The sequence below is a fragment of the Leguminivora glycinivorella genome, chromosome 4 (genome assembly GCF_023078275.1).
Source record: "Leguminivora glycinivorella isolate SPB_JAAS2020 chromosome 4, LegGlyc_1.1, whole genome shotgun sequence".
NCBI lineage: Eukaryota > Metazoa > Arthropoda > Insecta > Lepidoptera > Tortricidae > Leguminivora > Leguminivora glycinivorella.
The window spans coordinates 5,693,572-5,715,221 of NC_062974.1; positions in this window are offsets into that span (position 1 = coordinate 5,693,572).

Sequence of the window (21,650 nt, forward strand, 5' to 3'; positions counted from 1 at the left end):
TGAAATAGTAGGTCTTTTAGAATTCTACTGATAAAAGCGATAATTAAAGAAGAAGCAACGCCACATTTATATTACACTACAGGCCCCGTAGCCGAATGGCATTTCACCGACGCCAAACGAAAACGAAACGTAGTCCGGCTCTGTCGCGCCAATACGCAAGAGCGATAGGGATAGTATCTAACTATCTATTAGCGTTTCGTTTGGTGAGCGTTTGTGCCATTCGGCTACGCACCCTGAAGTTCGAATCAGAATATCACCTTAATCTACCTACACCAGTCCCGCTTGACATCGCGGCCCGCGGTCATCTTTTTCCCATCACTGACTCTTTCTTTTGTGTTGAAAAAATGATAGGATTATAAATTCGGTGACGTAAAATATGATATTTTCTATTTTTTTTTTCCAAAATCTACATTGATGGTTGCGTTGCAATGTTATATTATAGCCCCTAGAGGATAGGTACATTTATAATAATCCCATTTGTCCAGTCACCGACTTGACTGTGACATATGTTTGATATATCGTCCCATGAGTTATCATCAAGAACGATTTAATACTAGATTGACAAATCCCATACAAAAAAGGAGTACCCCTATAATGTATGGACCTTTTAGGCTTAAAACTAGATGGCGCTGTTCGCAGCCTGGAAGTGGCCAAAATCATATTTTCCCCAAATATTTTTGCGTGTTTTTATTTTTTATAACGCCGTGTCTTGCGTGGGCGACGGTCGCGCGACCGTCGTCGTCGCGTCTCATACTTCCATATCGATAATTAAGGTTTGATTTCGTATGCGTCGCATTGCCGTCGCGCGACCATCGCGCGACCGTCGCCCACGCAAGCCACGGCGTAAGAACAAATTACATATTTTTTATTTAAAATCATGATATCACATTTTGTACACTGTCAATAGGTACACATTTTGTAAAATATGTTGGCATCATCAGTGTAGTTATGATAGTATTTAATAGGTGGCGCTAAAAAATCGAGGTACGATTCTTAGTATGAAGTAGGTATGTAAATCCAATATAAATAATCCTTGGTTCTCATATTTTTGAAACGTTGTCGTACACCGCAGCACGCAGAAAATATTAAGTAGTGTTTCCTACAGAAAGTACACTTCCTACAAAACCAAATTATATTGTTCTTTTTTAATTTTGGTGCCCCTTTCGACTATTAACTAGGGTTGTCAAAAAAGTAATTATCTTAAAATTAAGTAGGCCTTATAAGTGGTAGCGCACGCAAAGGGACGCCAAGTTGTACCGACCCTAATAATTGCTACGTAGCAATGCAAGCTGGAATCCTCGATTGCAACAGTGTCTAACCCCTGTTATACGTATGGAAGAGGAAGTCATGTTGTGCCTACCCCATACTAATTGGACAAAGTTGAATAAACCAATTTAATAGCACATATTGAAATAACTAAAAAAATCTGAAACAGAAACAAAACCCTATAAAACACATTTCAACAAAACCCCAGATGACGAAAACCCCAATTTTTCACTAACGATGTAACGATGATATATCGAACGGTCAAAGGATGACAGAGGCCAATTCGAATTTACATTACGATTTCAAAATGATGTATCTAATCTTTGCTTACATCATGCGCGCATATATTGTGGATGAAATTTCACCGATTGGTCAGAAAACTTTAATTTTATTATCTTCACCGGAAAGGAGTTTATTCTTCCCCGCTAATAGTTATCAAAGCAGCCGTTTTCTTTTTTCCTATATATCAGATGAATCAAAGCATATTTTCTGTGGCACAATGTTTTGGAAGGTAACAATTTTGTCACGGTGATGTGAATTGTCTCACATGTCATTTTACCTACCTAATTTCCACCTTGGCTGTTAAGACTTGAATGCTATGCTTGGTTCAGTATGCAGACGCTGTGAATATAACCCAGAAAACGCACATGCATAATCGTATAATCATATACTTATAACAATCGTAAACCGTACTCGCAGTAGGCCAAGAAGGAAAGAATGATCGTGCGATAAATGATAAACATCGGGCAATCGTGGTCGCGCGATAAACGATAAAACATCTGGCCTAGCACATGATTGCAGCGAGAGTATGTCGCCGCGAGATAGATGACAGGTCTTTGTCTAATGGTATTAATGACATAAGGACAGGTAGTCTATCTCGCGGCGACATACTGTCACGTAGGCTTGTGCCGTTTCGTTCGTTGATCGGAGCGCTCCGATCTCGTTCAATCGCTCCCATGAACTAGTTCGCTCTTTTAGGTCTTTTGCTCATTTAGTTCAGCCAGACCAGCGACCACTGCGGTCAGAAAGATCAGAACGAATGGGACCGAATAGTGTCAAAATTATATAAATAGTCCACAGATAGTAACATTCCGGGCCGAAAGGTTGTAAGTAACCGAAGTTTAATATGAAAACTTGACTTTTTTTGTTGCTCTGCTAAGTAGCTCTCGCTCTCGGTCGGCGCAGTCACACATTCGTTCTCGATCCAAACCGCTCGCGCTCGCCGATCCTATACTGAACTAAATGAGCAAAGACCGATTCTCAGACCACGGAAAGATTCAGTTCATTTCGGTCATTGATGGGATTTTATTCCTAACAGTTCATAGTTCGTGAACGACACAAGCCTACTGTCACGGCGATCATGTGATAGCCCTACTGCAAGATACGGACACAGCTTAGTTTGGTAACTGATGTAATATTAAAATATTGTAAAAAACGTGTTGTTAGAAATAAATCATTTTGTATTTTTTTTTGTATATCAAAGACTAGTAATTTCAATAGGCTACTTTAATTCTACATAGTCAAGTCAGCTTATTTTTAAGAACTGAAAACGAATTTCAGTGTTTTGATAATATGGTCTTAATATAATTCGACTTGAGTGACGTCACGGTGAAATCATTTACTTTATATAGTTCTATAATACTTATTAAATAAAAATAAGATTTCAAAATAAGTACCTACCGTTTATGTTTTTTTTTTCAATAATATCTGATGCTTATTTTTTTAAATTATTTCGTGCATGGTTAAAAGTGGCATGTTCCCTATGTGTGTTTGAATCGGCTTTCCGATCGCGTGTCAGCCGTCATCTATTTCCGGTAACCGAACAATCTATTTCCTTTTTTTAGTAAAGCAAATTTTCAAACAAATATTTGGTTCCGGGTAGTGGGAACGGATTTTTAAAAACGTTTGTTACAGTTTTGAACTGGTTTTATTTATTTATTTAAACTTTATTGCACAGTAAATATACAGTTACGAAAGACGGACTTAATACAACATGAAATTCTCTACCACTCAACCTTTAGACTAAACAGAAAAGAACAAAAATGGTGCGGGGTAAGGGAACTTGACTGTAGTTAGAACAAAATATTTTACACCGTGCACGAAATAAAGCATGAGATAATTATAAGAACAACATGGACAGAAGTTATTTTTAAATCCAATTTCTATTTAATAAGTCAGGTAGAAATATATGAAGTAACTGAGTTGACCGTGACGTCACTCAATTCGATTTCATATAAATTCCATATTACCAAGTCGTTCAAATTCGTTTTGACAGTTCTTAAAAAGAAGCTGATTTGACTAGGAGGCAAGTAGCCTAAGGACTTGATTTTAACCTGGCGGGCTAGTTCACTAGTGTGATATAGCCTTCCAGTGAGTCTTTCTCTCACTCACAGAAAGTGCAAAGGAAGCACTGACGTGATAGGCAATATCAGGCGACCGTGCTTGCCCGCCTGATTTTGACCTGCACGGGAAGCATGGTCGCGCGATAGAAGATAAAATATCAGGCCGTCCCTATCGCACTTACTAATAGTACGATAGGGACGGCCTGCTATTTTATCGTCTATCGCGTGACCATGCTTCCCATGCTGAACCGATAGATAGCATGGTCGCGCGATAAACGATAAGACGTCAGGCCGCCCATTTTCGCACTATTTTTAAAAGCGATAGGGACAGCCTGATCTTGAAATCGGACTAAATTGACTTGACCCCACATATCTGGATAGGTTTTCCCATGGATCTGTTTTCGAAGAACGTACCTAAAGTAGGGCTGGTAGGAAAAGATGATCGAGTATTGTAGAAAGTTACTGTCAAAGTAAAATGTGTAATCACAGTGCATAGACTGCCATCTCTCGACACAGGCTTAAAACTTTTGAACGTCAGTTTTGACAATTTGACCCCTCCTTATTCTTAGCTAGCTATGTGTTAGAATGCCAAATATTAATATTAGCGCCATGCGCCGAGCGTCCCCCAAAGGTGTAACGCTATCCAGGCCACCGTACCTTTTTCTGTATGGTACTGAGGTACTTTTTTTTAGACTTTATCTGTCTTTAGTTACTTTAGTGACGTTACGTTTAGTCTTTGTTGGTAGGTAACCTTTAACAATTAAAGCTAGCTATAAATTTATTTTACAAACCTCAATTAGGAAACCCTGCTTTGCATACCTAATTAACTTTAAATGGAAAATAATAACCCGGCCGTATTAGGTCTGAAATAATTAAGAATAAATCACATACAAATATTGATATTTATTATCAGGGATTACAAGGTTGCAAAGAAAAAGGTCAAGTTGGTAAGCGGCATTCGACCTTGAAATTTCGGTTCTATAAGTAAGTAAATAATTATATATATATACTTTCTTAACATCAAAAATACTTCCACTCTCGTTGGTTCAATGAAACACTGAGAGAAAAAACAAACAGTTTTCATGTTCGTTCAACAAGTTTTTTGATTAAAATAGCGCCTAAGTGCTCTTTGGTTCAAACAACAAGCTACTTGTCATTTGAATCGGCAATATATTTGAATCAACAAGTCGATTTTATAAAAACAACCTGACACATATTGTTTTAAACATACGTTTGGCTGATTCAAACGGATAAACCGCAACAAGTCGAACTTGTTAAATTCACAATGCAAATTTCTCTCAGTGAACCTTTGGTAACTCCGCACAACAGAACAATGCAAGTCACCAATTATTTTCAATAACATGCATGGTGCTTTAACTAACCCAACTTGTATTAAATACTACGTTGATCTTTCTTTTATGCGGGGGGCTTCGCCCCCCGAGCTCAACTGGGGTAGTACCTCCGCCTTACAGAAGACCGCAGCCAAATAGCACTAGACCCTACTCATAGTGTTGTGTTCCTGCCGGTGAGTAAAGCCGGGTACTCACTAGCGAGCTGTAACTGTAACCGTTGCATGACCTGTTACCAAAAAACATAGTGTGTACGTGGTTCGCAAACCTCCTGCGAGCGGTACGCGTTGCTGCTCGCAGCGAGCTGATGTTTACAACGTACTCATTTCCGAACCTGTAACGTTACAGGTAACCGTAACCGTTACTGTAACCAAAACCATAGTGTGTACATGGTTCGCGAACCTCCTGCGAGCGGTGCGCGTTGCTGCTCGCAGCGAACCAATGTTTACAACGTACTCATTTCAGAACCTGTAACATTGCATGTAACCGTAACCGTTACTGTAACCAAAAACATAGTGTGTACGTGGTTCACGAGCCTGCAACGAACGCAACACGAGCGGCTCACAGCGAGCCGATAAACACGCGTACACACTAGACCTCATTACTGTATCTGTTCGGTTACAGTTACGGCTCGCTAAATGAGTACGCTCGGGGTACTGGATCCGGCGACGTCGCGAGCCCGAACTGTAACATGCGTACACACTAGAACCTCGTTACAGTACCTGTCCGGTAACAGTTACAGCTCGCTAGTGAGTACCCGGCTTTCGGTTGCCAGAGCTCAACGAGGGTGCGGTGTGCTGATGACGGGAGGACTTACGGAACTGAGGAACTCCTTGGAACTTGTACACTCCTTTTTGCTGTGTATTTAACACAGCAAAAGGGAATGCACAAGTTTCTAATGGGGTGGCAACGCGCATGTGATACTCTTTGAGTTGCAGGCGTCCATAGGTTACGGTGACCGCTTTCCATCAGGCGGGCCGTACGCTTGTTTGCCACCGACGACTTAGTAAAAAAAAAAAACCCCTGTATAACGTTTCTGGAACATCAATGATATACGGAAGCAGGATAATCTCATGACATATGAATATGACCTAAGTGATATATTACTAGTGTAATTTATCATGCTTTTCGTTAGAGGAGTGGTCCGTAATCCATTAATAATCGTAATAAATAAATGATTTCAGGTGATTATCACAATAATCATAGACGATTTGCATTTTTTTGCACGGTCATTACTTTATTTTTAACCAAGTCGAAATAGAAAGTAACATAAGATTTTTAAGGTTCCGTATCAAAATAGTTCAAGGGGAACCCTTACAGTGCGACTCTGTCCATCTGTCCGTCCGCTGCCACAAATCCATTATCCCCAGAACTACATCGATAAGGTTTGAAAGGCATGAATCAGGGGGGCCAAAATTTCAAAGTGTAGGTACTCTAAAATCCGTCATTTACCAATAAAAAAATATTATTAATATAAATACATAACCTTACTACTTAAATTTACTTATCGAAATTTTCCGCCAAAAGTTGTAGCAAAAAAAATTACAAAAAGAGAAATTACAGATTATAATAAACACTGATGGACAAACGTTACACATAATTTGATTAAACATAATTTGATTTGTTCCCTACGTCGATGGACAAACAGTCAGATTTGGCGAAACTATAAGGGCTAAACTATAGGTACTACGACTACGGAACCCTAATACAAGGACAAAACTGCAGCAAAAGTTTTCACTTTTTGCTCGTGCTCATCGCGAATTCTATTAGCATTTTCTCCTTTTTTCTTAAAGGAGCTCTTATTGAATTTATAGAACAGCATCGAGATTAAAAAAAATATTAAGACAGTTACAGATACAGGGCAGTTAATATGTACTTGTACCTATACGGATTTTTAGACTTTATGTTAACTATTAAGTTTGAATTTAATTTAATAACTTTAATTTCTGGTCTTATAAAATTAACACATACGAAATGTGTAGTTGGTAGTTACCGCTATTTACTGTTGGCAACACCACCGCCTCTCCACGCTCCACGCCGCATCGGGGATTCCCCAATAAACGTTTGTATACCTACTGAATGTTAGTCAAATTAAAATGTACGTTATTGTTATTGAAACGTTACAATCCATGAAAAACCGTTATTGTCGAATTTTTTGTTCATTTGAAACAAAAAACATAAATTATTTAGAAAAAAGAAACAATGATAGTCGTTTTTTTTTCAAGTCTTTTTTCATAATTCTGAAAAAAAAAAACATTTTTTCTATTTGTAATCCTAGATTCGCCCGATGTCACTGCTTTTACTACGCACCTCAGAACTTAACCTTCCAAAAACAATCGAAAATCGATCGCCACTCAGCATTCCTCAAACTGAAGTGGCGAAACTCAATTATAACAAAAGTCAATCGACGATCGGCCCGGAAAGGGTTCCAGTTATCCGGAAAGTGTTTGCCTAATTGAATACCACTTGCCTCTTTATCGGGGAAATTAGAAACGTCAATGTCCGTCAGAATTGAAGGGTGATTTTAAAGTGTCTGACTTCGGGATCGATTGGGATAAAGGGACGCGAGATAATGAGTTTGTCAAAGGAAATGTTGGAACGCGACGCAAGATTTTTTATGGCACTCTAAATTTTTCGATCATTAATGAACGAACAGGACTGATATAAAAACTTCTGTAGTCAAAAGCCCGCCACTTCAGTGTATAAGTATATTGACGTTTATTCTGACAGATTTGAATTAAATCTGTCTTGTTGGTTTGTGAGCGGATTATTAGTAAGTTTTGATACTGAATGGTCCTGATTAGGTGGATTTTTCCTAGATGGTATATATATGTCCTTATAAAGTTGTAAGCCAAAAAGTCTTACCAATTAAGGGCTCTACACTACAAGTTAAGTGGTTTAAGTTAAATCTGACTAAACTGAGTGAAATTGGTAAAACTTATTCTTTGAAAAAAATCGATCATTGAAAAAAATGTGGTTGCGGTGCAATCGTCGTGACCCATACAAAACGTATGAGGAGCCGAGGCAATTATACGCAACCGCAAACCATCTCACATTTTATGATAACAATAAGTGGACCGTACAAGGTACAGTCTCATCATCAGATACATATATCGGACTAGCCGTGTAATAATACACGGTTTGACATGAGGAAACCGAAAAAGTTTGACAACGCATTTCTCAGGGCAAAATAGAGATAAAATATTAATATATTACGTCAAGCACCCAATTTTTTTATTTTATTGTATGTATTTTCACGTAAAAAGTAAATATTATTAATAAAACTGGCACTTGTAACAAAAAATTACAATAAAAAAAAAAAAACGTTTTTGCAATGAGTCACTATAGCTACTTTTTGATATCTATTAACAAGGATAGTTAGTTTATGTCCGATAACATCATCATCGCTATCAAAACAGCGTTTTTAACCCCCGACGCAAAAACGAAGGGGTGTTATAAGTTTGACGTGTCTGTCTGTTTGTCTGTCTGTCTGTGTGTGTGTCTGTCTGTGGCATCGTAGCTCTCGAACGGATGAACCGATTTTGATTTAGTTTTTTTTGTCTGAAAGCTGAGTTAATCGGGAGTGTTCTTAGCCATGTTTCATGAAAATCGGTCCACTAGGTCGCGGTCGGGGGTTTTTTCAAAATTTTAATTTTGTGGTTAGGTTATGTTCTGAGAAATAACAAGAAATTGTTATTTTTTTAAAACTCGGAAAGTAGGCCAAATCTAGAAAAGTGTATATGACCTTTAACTCTTCTAATATGATGAGAAAAAAAAAGTATTTTTTGTATCGTTGGTTATGGAATAAATGGACTTTTTATTTTATTTTATTTATTTATATGATGAAGAATACGCTGTTAAACTTATTCGGTTTTCTCATGTTACACCGTGTTTATTACATTGTTTACCACCACTGTAATCAGTTTGACATATACCTACTTGCAAATAAAACACTTTGGACTAAGCCGTTAGAGTGGGTTTTCAGCTATTTTTGAGTACCTCAGCTGCTCCGATATATCCGACGACGACTGTACAGTCAACCAATTGGTACCCTAGGCCACTATAGGACTATGTCATAGTGATGTTATAAATCAGATTGCAAGAGATTTCTTACTGCTTGTCATTTTGACATGGTTGTAGAGTGGCCTAGGGTTCCAATTGGTTGACTGTACGTCCAATATTCACCTGAAAACCGTCCTGTTTTGAACATCGGGTCCACGGTGATGTGAAGCACTCAGCCGATAATCGACTAATTTGAACAGACTTGGGATACGCCATTATAGCAGCGACGCTTAATTGCTCCTAACGCTATAATTCGATTAATGGGGCCATGAAAAGTTGAAAAAGCGGGTGAAGCAGAGGAAAAGTGATCATGGTCGACCGTTGTTAGGACTAATGCAGACGATGCAGGTTTGTACCTTTCGGATACAGTAGGAGCATAGGGTGATCTATGATATCATACTTTTTCGTTTCTTCAAACAAAAACGACATTTATTTAATACTCTTTGATGTTTTGAATGATTCACGGTTATTTTCATTAGACTTATATTGACCGGGATATAGACCGTGATTACCTTTTTGATTTTTGTCGAGCTCCCGATATTTCCGTGATCATGATGCATGCAACTGCGTCGAAATATCGGGAGCTCGACAAAAATCAAAAAGGTAATCACGGTCTATATCCCGGTCAATATAAGTCTAACTCATTGATGTATACTGTATCGAATACTTGACGACTATTAAAGTTTAAGCCTCCCGTGTGGGTTAAGGATTTACCGGCCTTTTTCTTCTATGTGTGTCGCACTCACAGGTCGACTGTCAGAGGGTTACATTGTGTTGTGGGAGATAGGCAAGTAACCTGCAACTGGAATATAACAATTTCATTACCTTTCAACCCCTTCATTGATAAAAATGGCACTGGAAATTGAGCAGTTTCATGTGCTCCGTCTACTACTGTTAGGAATACAAGCTTCAGTTTATATTATGTAATATGTATCTACAGTCAAGTGCAAAAATATGTATCGATATAAGCGTCTCATAAATATGGTACTACGCTCTTATACACCGGACTAAGATGCTACGCAAGATTTGACCCGAACAAAAATGCATTTTAAAAGCATAGGTACAGTCGCTGCAGAGAAAAGGAGACCCCCTGCCATACATATTTGTATGCAGGGGATCTACTTTTCTCTGCAGCTGACTGTACAATCAAATATTGAAATAAATAAAAAAGGCTTGTCCTCTTGTACTGTCAATTAAAATCAAGCTAAAAAAGTTCCCTTGTGTCTGTGAATTTTATCGTAAAACCGCTTATTTACCGGCCCCACACACATGCGGGCTCGCCCCAATTTCCACGGACTGAAGAGAGATCGAGACCGAACCTTAATTCGGTGCTGTGATTTTGCACCCCAAGCATCATTTTGATTGACTTTTTTCTAACCTATAAAATGGGCCACAGTGGACCACTAACTATAGTTACGAGTAATTATTAGTCTGTCATAAACTGAAATACAGCAGCAAAAAAGTATAGAAATGGAACCAATTTTTTTTATCATAAGAAACACTTAACTGCGTGCGTAGCCGAATGGCATTTCTCCGACGCGAAACGAAAACGAAACGCCGCGAAAGGTAGTCTGGCTCGTCGCGCTAATACGCACGAGCGATAGGGAAAGATATCTAATACGAGCGTTTCGTTTCATGAGCGTTTCGTGAGCGTTTTTGCCATTTGGCTACGTACCCTGTTCTCATACAAAAGTTTCAAAATCTGTCAAAATAGTTGCCACATGCAAAACGCGGCTGTCCAAAATCAAAACCTAGCAAGGGACATTTTTTGTCAAAATACGTTTTTTTTATCAATCAGCCTCAAATTTTGAGCTGCGTCTAATGCAAAAACACCTGTATTTCTATCTCAATTAGAATCAAAGTTACGGAACCCTCTAAACCTAGCAAGTGCATATCTTACATGCAAATATCAAAATCAAAATCCTAGTAAGTAACATTTTCAAGTCCAAAAACCTAGTAAGTGCATGCTATACTAGGTTTCTGAGTTTGTAAACGGAACATACTAGGTTTTTGAATATGGAATTGTCCCATACTAGGTTTTAAATTTAAAAAATTGCCGAAGGGTTGAACAAGGAATTCAAATATAACAATAAATAAAACATAGCAAGTCAGTAATGAGTGAAGTTTGAATTCAAACGGTCGCCGTTCCCGCGCCCCCGCCCGCGTTTGTTCCGTTCGGGATCCGAATTTAGGGAACGAGTTTCAACCTGAAGTTTCTAGTTTGTCGTACTTTGCGCTGCTGCGCGGACGCATGATGAATAAAAGTGATCGATGGAGACGAATTTTAGCAGCTGCTTTTAGATAGTCATTCTCATTATGTTCGTTGTTTTAGCCCGTGATATTATACTTATTTAATATTGTGTGTGGCGATCGCAAAAGTGTTTGTGGTGCTGAATTGTGGTTTTTTATTTGTGATGTTTTAATGGGGCTTGGATCGAGGTATTAACAGTCGGAATACTTTTTAACATTATTTTTGCGATCTATTTTACGTAGGTACCTACTTAACCTACTTATATATATTTGACGATGGGAGCAACTTAAAATAGTTCTAACAATTATGCCTTTCCAATCTACCTAAAGGAATAACTGCCAGTAGTACCTAGTGCTTGTAACAGGTTGTTGATGTGCAGTATATGGCGTGTGTTACATATGAAACTATCGTGTTAAAAAAAGAACACTCTAGTTGCAAAATTAGTGCCTTTAATGCCAGAAACAAGGCGTGATTTTTGAAGTCGATTGTCAATTAATGACCTTTCGGATGATCTTTAAACTGGAGGCGAATAGGCTACTAGACTCATATCTAATTTGGCGCAATAAATAATTGTCTTCTGTAATATTTTGGGTACCTATTAAATGTGTACGATGTTTACGTATTTTTAATTCAAAAATGTGAATAAATTTTTTTTGGTCACCGAAAACTCTGTCGGCCGTGTAGTGACCTCATAGAATTCATGTCAAATCAATCGCTGACATTACATATTACCTGCCTCGTACTTAAATTGTCAGAAAGTGTTGTTTTAGCACTGAATTACTTCATTCACAGAAAATTTATAGATGACATGGCTGATGTTGTTTTTGCCTGAAATATTACGTAAACGTATTCTTTAAAAATATTTTTTTGTGGTTTATAAGCCATAATAAAATATAGTGATATTTTTTTTCCGTTAATTGGATAGTAAGTATTTGCTATAAGACAAACTATAAAAAGGGTCAAGTAGCCTATTGTTTACCCGATGACTGATTTTTGTTTTATGCATAAAATTTAATTAATTGTCTAATAATGTTGCCTTTTGTTATTATGATCCCATCAAACAAATATTATAATGTGATCAGACACGAAACGACATTTTGATATTTGCTAGTCCCTTTTCGGTGAAGGAAAAAACGTGAGGAAACCGGACTAAGTCCAATAAGGCCTACTTACCCTTCGGGTTGGAAGGTAAGATGGCAACCGCATTTGTAAAAACTAGTTCCTACGCCAAATCTTGCGATTAGTTGTCAAAGTGGACCTCAGGCTCTCATGAGCCGTGGCAAATGCCGGGATAATGCGAAAATTAACCATTTAAAATACTTAGTAAGACCACTTGCTAGCTTTTTGTTTTGTAATTGACGAAACAATACTATTATTTTTTTGTAATTAATTGTTAGTAAGGCACATAAGAGTTCTAAATAGACACATACATTTAGTTTCAACAGTTTGTCTTGTAAAGCAAGTTATACTTCTTTATATAAAACCAAGTCTTGTGAGAAAAAGGTCTTTGGTACAAATTTTTTTTAACAAAATCTTTGTTTGCCTCTCCTGTAAAATTTCGGTAAATGCACTTGCTAGGCTTTGATTTTGGACAGCCGAACGGTTTACATAGAAAATGATAGTGGCGCCACCGTCCATTATCATTTTCTTCTTTTTTGCCAGGCTGTATCTATACCATATCATACGAGTACACGAAAGAAAACGCGACCAAGCCCACTAGTGTCGAAGCCGGGTATCGAACCTGGGTCTCCACCTCCAGCCATCGCTGCTGACGTGCTTACGGCCCAGCCACGACATTGGTCTAAGCGCGACAGCGGTGAGCGGCAGCCATACGTGCGAATGAAAAGTCCCATCGCTGTGTCTCGCTCAAATGCATGGCCGCCGGCCGCCGCTCACCGCTGTCACACCTCGGACACTGGCGATCAAATAAGGTCAGTGCGGGCAAGACCGGCATAGTTTATTTGAAATAAAGTTTGAGTGGATAAAACTCTATAATTAATGCAGTCTGTCGTAATGCGCATGGTCCTATGGGATAGCAAATATTATATTTTACAAAGCTTTTACAGTATTTTGGTGAAGTAAGGTACTTTTAAGTGATAAAAATCACTTTTTTTAAGGCTCGGCGGGTTGACCGTCCTCCCACGATGAGCACAGAAAGACCGTCTAGTGCTCGTTGTCGCGTAATTTCATATGAGACTAGGTTCCAAAATCATGATCATTGTTATTTTACGTAATAACGGGGCAGAATGTGCTAGATAATTATTAAAATAACGTTGAAATTTTGAACATATAAGCATTTTTCTATTTATAAGGCAAGACGCCGCATATGTCCCGTAGATGGGGTTCATAACCTTTTCTTTTCAGGTCCAGATATTGCATAATACTGTTTTTCCAACGAACACCTGCGAATACAATTTAGTCACGATATTACAGGCTCATATAAATCCAACTACTTATCTGTTTTTGAAACTATGTTAATTAAGAAAACGAGGATATTAAGATACGTGAATTAGTTTGGTAACATTTCTTAGCAATGCTTGGTTTTGCTATAGTCACTACTACAGTATGAATGAATGCGTATTTTTTTTTTCCTCACACTCGCACACTAAATGTGATTTTACACGCAGGCGGAGCGTGAGTTATAGAAAAATCGTTTTCCCAAGGGAGTTATGAAATTTCTAGTACCGTATTCAATTTTTTTATCTTTTTACATATTTTTATGTTGCAAGTGTGATGAAAAACATTGTGTGTAACTCGGGGAGTATGAATATTACAAACTCGAGTGTTGGAGGAGCTGAGTGGTTCTTTTCTGTTCAAGGATTTTATGTTGCCAGTATTATTATTAATTCAATGAAAAGAGTTTTGACATTATATTTCATGATCGTTTATAAATTGTTGTAGATTAAGTTCGTACTACTGATTTGCAGTAGGTATATTCATTATTAATATTTTGGTAATTTCCTCATAGGTGACGTGAAAAATTGTATATGTCACATGGTAGCAAAATTATTTCCACCTTGAGCGTTAATACTTAAATCCCTCACTACGCTCAGGATTCTAATTTTGAATCCCGAGCGTAGCGAGATTAGAGATTCCTTTACTTCGTTCAGGATTCAATAAACACCCTTTGCCCCATTTTGCTCGATTACGACTTCAAAAACTCAGTAGAGATTCAGATGTCATTAATACATAAATATTTACATAAATATTTGTATACTTAATACATAAATATTTGTTTCAGTTATTAAAAATAGCAAACAATATACAAGTCATGTCTATACATCTTCCGAAGAATGTATTGATAGAATCTTTTTTTGATGCACTTCCTAACGCCAGCGTATATATCGACGAGGAAGACGAAATGATTTTGCTTGAGAAGTGCACAGTTTGTGCCACTAGTCATAGTTTCGATATGACCCTCTGTGCCTCCAGGGTTCAGTTTCTGCCGTTTGACGAACAACCTTTATCAAATATTTTATGTTTTGTCAAGGGTGATGAGCAAATATTATGTTTTCTGTTTAAATAAATAATTGGATTCAAAATGCTTACTTTTATTTCTAAAATACATAACTCTCTTTTGAAATATATGTCGCAGCATATGTTGCACAATCTATACAAACACTACCAACTTAAATATGATAATGAGTAATGCAGTGTAAGTAGGCTTAGTTCTGTTCACCACTTATAATTCTTCACAACTATGTCATTTTTATTTAATACTTTCGAATGATATTAGTAACACCATACGAATCATTACCAAAACTGTATTTCGAAGTTAAAATCAAAAACGCTACAACTATCATAAGCAAAAAACGTACTTATATATTGATATTGTTTACACTCGACTTATTTCCAATAAAGCCTAAAAAAGGTTGGCAACTCCTTGTTTATCGTATGCCGGTCTTGCCTTTCTCTTTTATGCCGGACTTTCTGAGTAGGCACAATTTCTAAGTTACTTATTTCAGAACATAAAACAAGAAATTGAACGCGTTTTGAGTAGATTAATAGTACTAGTCAGAAAGAACGGTTATTAAATGACTACGTTACATACATGATATACAAATATTCCGACTGCTTCTATTTTATTTTAATTTTTTGCGGAACCATGTTGAACTCGATGCTCGAGTTCGAAACACGAATCAAGTTTATTGTTAACTAGTGTTCGTCCTAGGGATATGTATTCAAGACCAATGGCTTAAGGATGAAAAACTGGTATACCTTCGGAGGTGTGAGAGGCGTAGATATATAAACACAAAAGTTATTGTCAATAGACGGTCTTTCCGGGTAGACGGTCTTCCCGACACTGTATATTGAAAGAGGCGCATTCCTAGCACAGTCTTAGCTCGTGTAGGTGAACGCGTACTATGCTTGTATGAGTGAAATATGACAGGTCGAATGTTCGTGTTTTTGACAGGCGGTAACTGTGAGGTAACCGAGAGGGGGTGAGCGGCACTTTCAGCGGGGAGCGGGAGTGGCCATACTGTACGATAGTACTCTTTATTATACTGTGCCGCTGTCGCGCTTAGACCAATATCGTGGCCGTGGCTGAGCTGTTACCGTTGCGCCACTTCGGCCGCCGTGGTACCGGTCGAAATATTTCCACGGTATGTAGATATGATGATGACCGGTCTGGCCTAGTCGGTACTGACCCTACCTGCTACGCCGCGGTCCCGGGTTCGAATCCTGGTAAGAGCATTTGTTTGTGTGAGGAACACAGATATTTGTTCCCGAGTCATGGATGTTTTCTATGTATTATATATAAGTACTTGTATATTATATGTAGGTACTAGCTTTTGCCCGCGGCTTCGCTCGCGTTAAATTCGAAAATTGCGGAATGCTCCATACAAACTTCCACCCCCAATTATAGGGAAGTGGGGGGTAAGAAAGAGACAAAAGTAGCCTATGTCACTCTTTATCCCTTCAACTATCTCCACTTAAAATATCACGTCAATTCGTCGCTTCGTTTCGCCGTGAAAGACGGACAAACAAACAGACACACATACTTTATAATATTAGTATGGATATTATATCGTTGTCTGAGTACCCACAAAATAAGCCTTCTTGAGATTACCGTGGGACTCCTTCAGTCTGTTTCAGAATGACGTGTACCTAATATTTATTATAGTGTCACGTAGCGACACCTAGTGAGTATCAGTGTTACTAACGTGGTATGTATTTTGTACTGTTATGATTTTATTTTTTCTAATAAATAATTAATATGTTCTAGTCTTCTAGTTAAATTAATAAAATTACATTCCTATCTTTCAGTCTATTTTATAGTTTCAGCATAAAGGTTTTGTTCATCTAGTTTATTCAGAACTTTTTGGCTAGTTACCTCTATGGTGGGGAATTTGAATTTGGATAGAGAAAGAACAAATGAATGGGAGATGGAAAATTCTGGACGTGAAGAAAAGGCGTTTTCTGATTAAATATGTACAGAAATTAATTTAATAAGATAATAATAATGTTTATTGGCATGGAAAGCATCTCGAGGAAGTTTATAGATGCATAATAAGGAAAAGTTTTAATTTGGTGTTTTGGAAATGCATAGTTCCATCATCGAGGACAGGAGCAATAGGTCCTCAGACTACCGGCACTGCAGCTGTTGCTGATATGCGTTGGCGTTTCGGTGGTTGTGCTGAGACCTAATAATTTTAATGCTTGTCTGCTGAAGTATTTTCCGGTAAGTGTTACCATAGTTCAATCTTAAAAGGAGTAGGGATATTCTTTAGCTTATAAACGTGGTTCTTATTATTCTATTTCTATTGTAGGGGAGGAGAATGTTCATACTTCACTAATGAATCCGGAGCCGGGAACGGAGTGTGTACCTATTGTGTTGGTTTTTATTGGTTTTGTTTATTTGGTTTACCTTTTGGTTTGTTTCTTTTTACAGTTAAAATCTTAATTTAAATCCTTTCTATTCAAAAGTTAATAACCATAAAATGAATAATTGAAAGCCTATCTCATGTTTGCAACATTTGCCAGATCCAGTTTTAGTTTCAAGTTCTAGGTATAGCATTTAGAGTCACACTTTTACTGAGTAATAATTTTTGTTTACAACAATTTGTTTGGTGGTGGTTTAATCTATATATTAGGTTTATCTTAAAATTAGTTTGATCTATGGATGGTGTTTACACATAGGATCTGTGTTTTTCCTAGGTTTTATGATCGAACTGAACTTGATGTAAATAACAGTTTAACGAACCAAATCTTGCTCTACCAAGTTACTGAGTTAGGTTTTATTTAGGGTGTACATAATAAAGAATTTTGTATAAAATACTGGTGTTTCTTTATTCTTTCCCGAACCCTAGGTATTATGTCTACAGCCGGGCATATCTCTTAGATAGGTCGGTGACAATAGTTTATAATATTTATATATCTGAAGACGTCTTTGGCCAACTAATGCGATCATAGGTCTGTCACTAGTCGGACTTTATTATCATCGTTAGCCTAAAGTTAGCTGCTGGCCAAAGGCTTTCAACGACATCCGGTCTTGCATCATCCGCTTCCAGTTTTCGCTCAAAGTAAGACTAGTTAAGAAGTTCGGGAGCCCGGAGTTCATTTTCTGAGTAACCTTTACGAACGCATAAATAAGAACAAAGTATGTTTGATATCCAAAGTATGTCGTTAGCCTGTGTGGTGACGGGTTAAGAATTTCACCACCCCCTTTCTTCCCGTGGGTGTCGTAGAAGGCGACTATGGGATATGGGTTAAATTGTGGCGTAGGCGAGAGGCTGGCAACCTGTCACTGCAATGTCACAGTTTCGTTTTCTTTCAACCCCTTATTTGCCAAGAGTGGTGGCACTGAAGCTTTAGTAGTTTCATGTGTTCTGCCTACCCCTTTATGGGATACAAGCGTGATTGTATGTATGTATGTTTGATATCTTGCTACATCCTAGCAAGTGACAAACAGAAACTTCTTGTTTGAAAACGATACAAATATTTTAGTAAATACCGCGCCTTTTGGTGAAAGGGTACGGCGTCCTTTTTGCGACGAAAAGCGGTCAGACACGGTCCATTGCGCGATATGTAACGCAATAACACCTCAATGCTCACATATCCGTATGATAATTACTAATTAGGTGTATACTGATGATCAATCAGTCTGTTACGCCGTGCGTGAGTTTCTAGAACTCTTTTCATAAGTTTTTTCTTCTACTTATTCGGTCACACGGGTTTTTCTCAGAATCCTATTTTTTACTAGCTGTTATTTAACTATCATTGATTATATAGATAAATATATAATGCTTTTTGATGAATGCAATAGCTAGACATTTTTTTTGTGGCGCTATCTATGTGTGGTGTAGTGTATGCGGGTTTTTAGGCGGTTGCATTTTAATGTATGGGATGGTTTGATCTTCTTATATTTAATCTATGGTTGACTGTACAAACTCAGAGAAGTGTTAACCCTAGGTTAGTGACCCTAGAAAGCGGCCCTTAATTTTCTTACGATTTTTTCCTACTAGTTGAAAGTTTTATTGAACTTTTATACGTGTGTGTCCCAAATAGCCAAGTTTCATAGTTCCATGTCTCCATTACTACGAGGGCGTCTAACTCCAAAGGTCGCCCCGTCAGCAATCTCGGCGCGAATAAAAAATAACCACCTAACCGACCCCATTTCGACTTATGTCTTATTGCTAGTGATGCGGTCAACCTGCTTTTATTTATATATTGTACGGTAAATGGAATTAAAAAGAAAACGCGTGGCCTAGCACTAAGAGCGTGCAACTATTCTGAAGGTCCCAGGTTGGAAATCCGGTTCGTACCAAGGAATTTTTCGAAATTTATGTGCAAAATGTCATTTGATATTCAGAAGAAAAAAATCCGCAAGCTGTTTAGCACGATATAGGCTCCTGGAAGATCCGGAAAAATACTCAGAATGAGGAATTAGTGGCCGAACCCAATACAAATAATCAACGAAAAAAAAATTTACAAAAAAAAAAATTAATCTTTAATTTTTTCTTTTCTCTTTCTTTCAAAAAATTGCTGGTCCGGCCTATAAGTACTTGGTGGTCAGAATGGGAAAGAAGCTGTCAAGAGAGGGGTGGTCAGGTGTCCTCAAGTATAGCTGGGAAGGCAGCAGTGTGGCGGCGGATCTGTTGCAGTTTCACGCTTGTAACTATCAGAACAGACATGTTTACCGTCCATTATTAGCGTTATGCATAATGTAAGAAAAAACATAAACTTGTTCAGAGAACTACCCAATAGAAGGCTAAAATATAAGCTAGAACTACCTGAGCCAAATCTAGAAATATATCGTTACTCAGCAGTTAAATATTATAACCATGCACATCCCAAAATATGAAGATGGAGGAAAAATATACGATTTATGCAAAACAGTTAAAGTCATTCCTTACAGAAAAAGCTACTCAGTGACAGAATTTCTTGATGATAATTTTAAGTAGTTTGCTACCAACGAGCTTTCCTAATGGAATTTAATATTTTTTTTATTATAGGATTGCTATCTAATGGTTCTCTTATAGTATGTAACTTTTGATATCCTTACATAGTTTAAGAAAATGTATATTACCACAGCAAAATTCACGGTAAAAGGCTCCTATGGCACATCACTGCTTATTACTCCATTCTAACCAAAAGGATTCATCTGAGTAAGAAATACTCAGTAAATACGTCTTTATTGAAAGTAACAGCGCTAAGGCAACGGGAAAATTGCAGTAGAGGCGGAATAATGAAAATGCACAATTATAGTAAGTTCATTACATGAATACTCGTAATATAACGCTAGTGGTATAATAATATTGAGTGAGGTTTTATGTAGCAGAAGAATATGATACTTAAGAGGAAAGCAGGGCCGCTTCACCATACAAGGGTATTTTCCTATCTGGATTGATACTATGGAATAGTACATTACGATACAACTGTGAATAAAAGTCTTATAAAACTCGAATGAACTCGTGTCGATTTAAAACACTCCCTTCGGTCGTGTTTTAATTTATCGCCACTCGTTTCGAACTTCCTTTTCGCACGTGTATCGTACGACGTTTTTCAGTACAGATAGCACTCCGAAGTTTCGACCTGGCATATAATGAACCACTTCTCGCACTAGTGCGTAAAAACAACATCTGTACTGAAAACATTCTCTTATACAGGTGATTAGGTAAGTACTAGACTTTCAGATCATTTCTATAGAACAGCTAATATTTTTTTGGTAGGATTGGCCCCATAGTAAAAGTTGTTTATTATGACATCATGACCTCAAAAGGCACTACACTGAGAGAAATTTGCATTGTGAATTTAACAAGTTCGACTTTTTGCGGGTTTATCCGTTTGAAACAAAAGTATTTTAATAAACTGAATAAATCACAATGTTGATAATACAAGTCGAATTTGTTCGAACTACAAGGTCAAACTTGTTAAAAATTTGATTGAATCAGCCAAACATATGTTTAAAACAATAGAGGGTCATGTTGCTTTTATAAAATCGACTTGTTGATTGAAATAAAATATTGATTCAAATAAAATGAAACTTGTAGAATGTACTAGTTACACTTAACAAAATCTAACTTGTTGTTTGAACGTAAGCGCTATTTTAACCAACAATCTTGTTGAACGAACATGAAAACTGGTTGTTTTTTTCTCTCAGTGTATGCAAAGTTTGGCTAGTACTTACAAATACCCTATAGGTACACAGCTATACATATAAGGTGTTAACAAATTAGTCACGGATATTTTAAGGGACATTAATTAACATTAAAATAATTCACTCCCACTAGAAATTAACACGTTCGCGGACGCTCAGTCACCCCTCTGGGACACCAATATTTTGTATGGGAATTTTTCGACTGCTATAGCATACCTGTCCCTAGACAGCTTATATTAGGGTTATTATGTGACGAGGAACGCTATAGCATTCGGATGCTATAGCATACCTGACAAAATACAGAGGTAAAATGTGATCTTATGTGACACCGTATGCTATAGCATACGATGCTATAGCATACCGTGACACAATACTGAGTCAAAATGTGATCTTATATGACACCGTATGCTATAGCATACGATCCATAGATGGTGATACAGCAGATTCATACTGTAGAATCATATCAAATAAAACATTTAGTGTTTCTGGCTGCGGGGATGATGCCCACAAATAAAAGTATAAAGCTTGTTCACGAATACAGAGTTTTTTGGTACAAGAAGAATTGTCTAAATGTGTATCTCCTACAGACTCTTTTGGAGTACCTAACTTTCGTCAGAACTGTAGTCACCCGTTTCGTCATTGAGACTAGAATAATGTTTGTTCAAACCTGCTGTTGTATAGGTGCTAAAGGCCTTCGTTTGGTGCGATGATTTCTGGGTAGAACTTATCCACTACCTCTCACTACGCGATGATTCGCCCAGCTTTATATGCTATTTTAC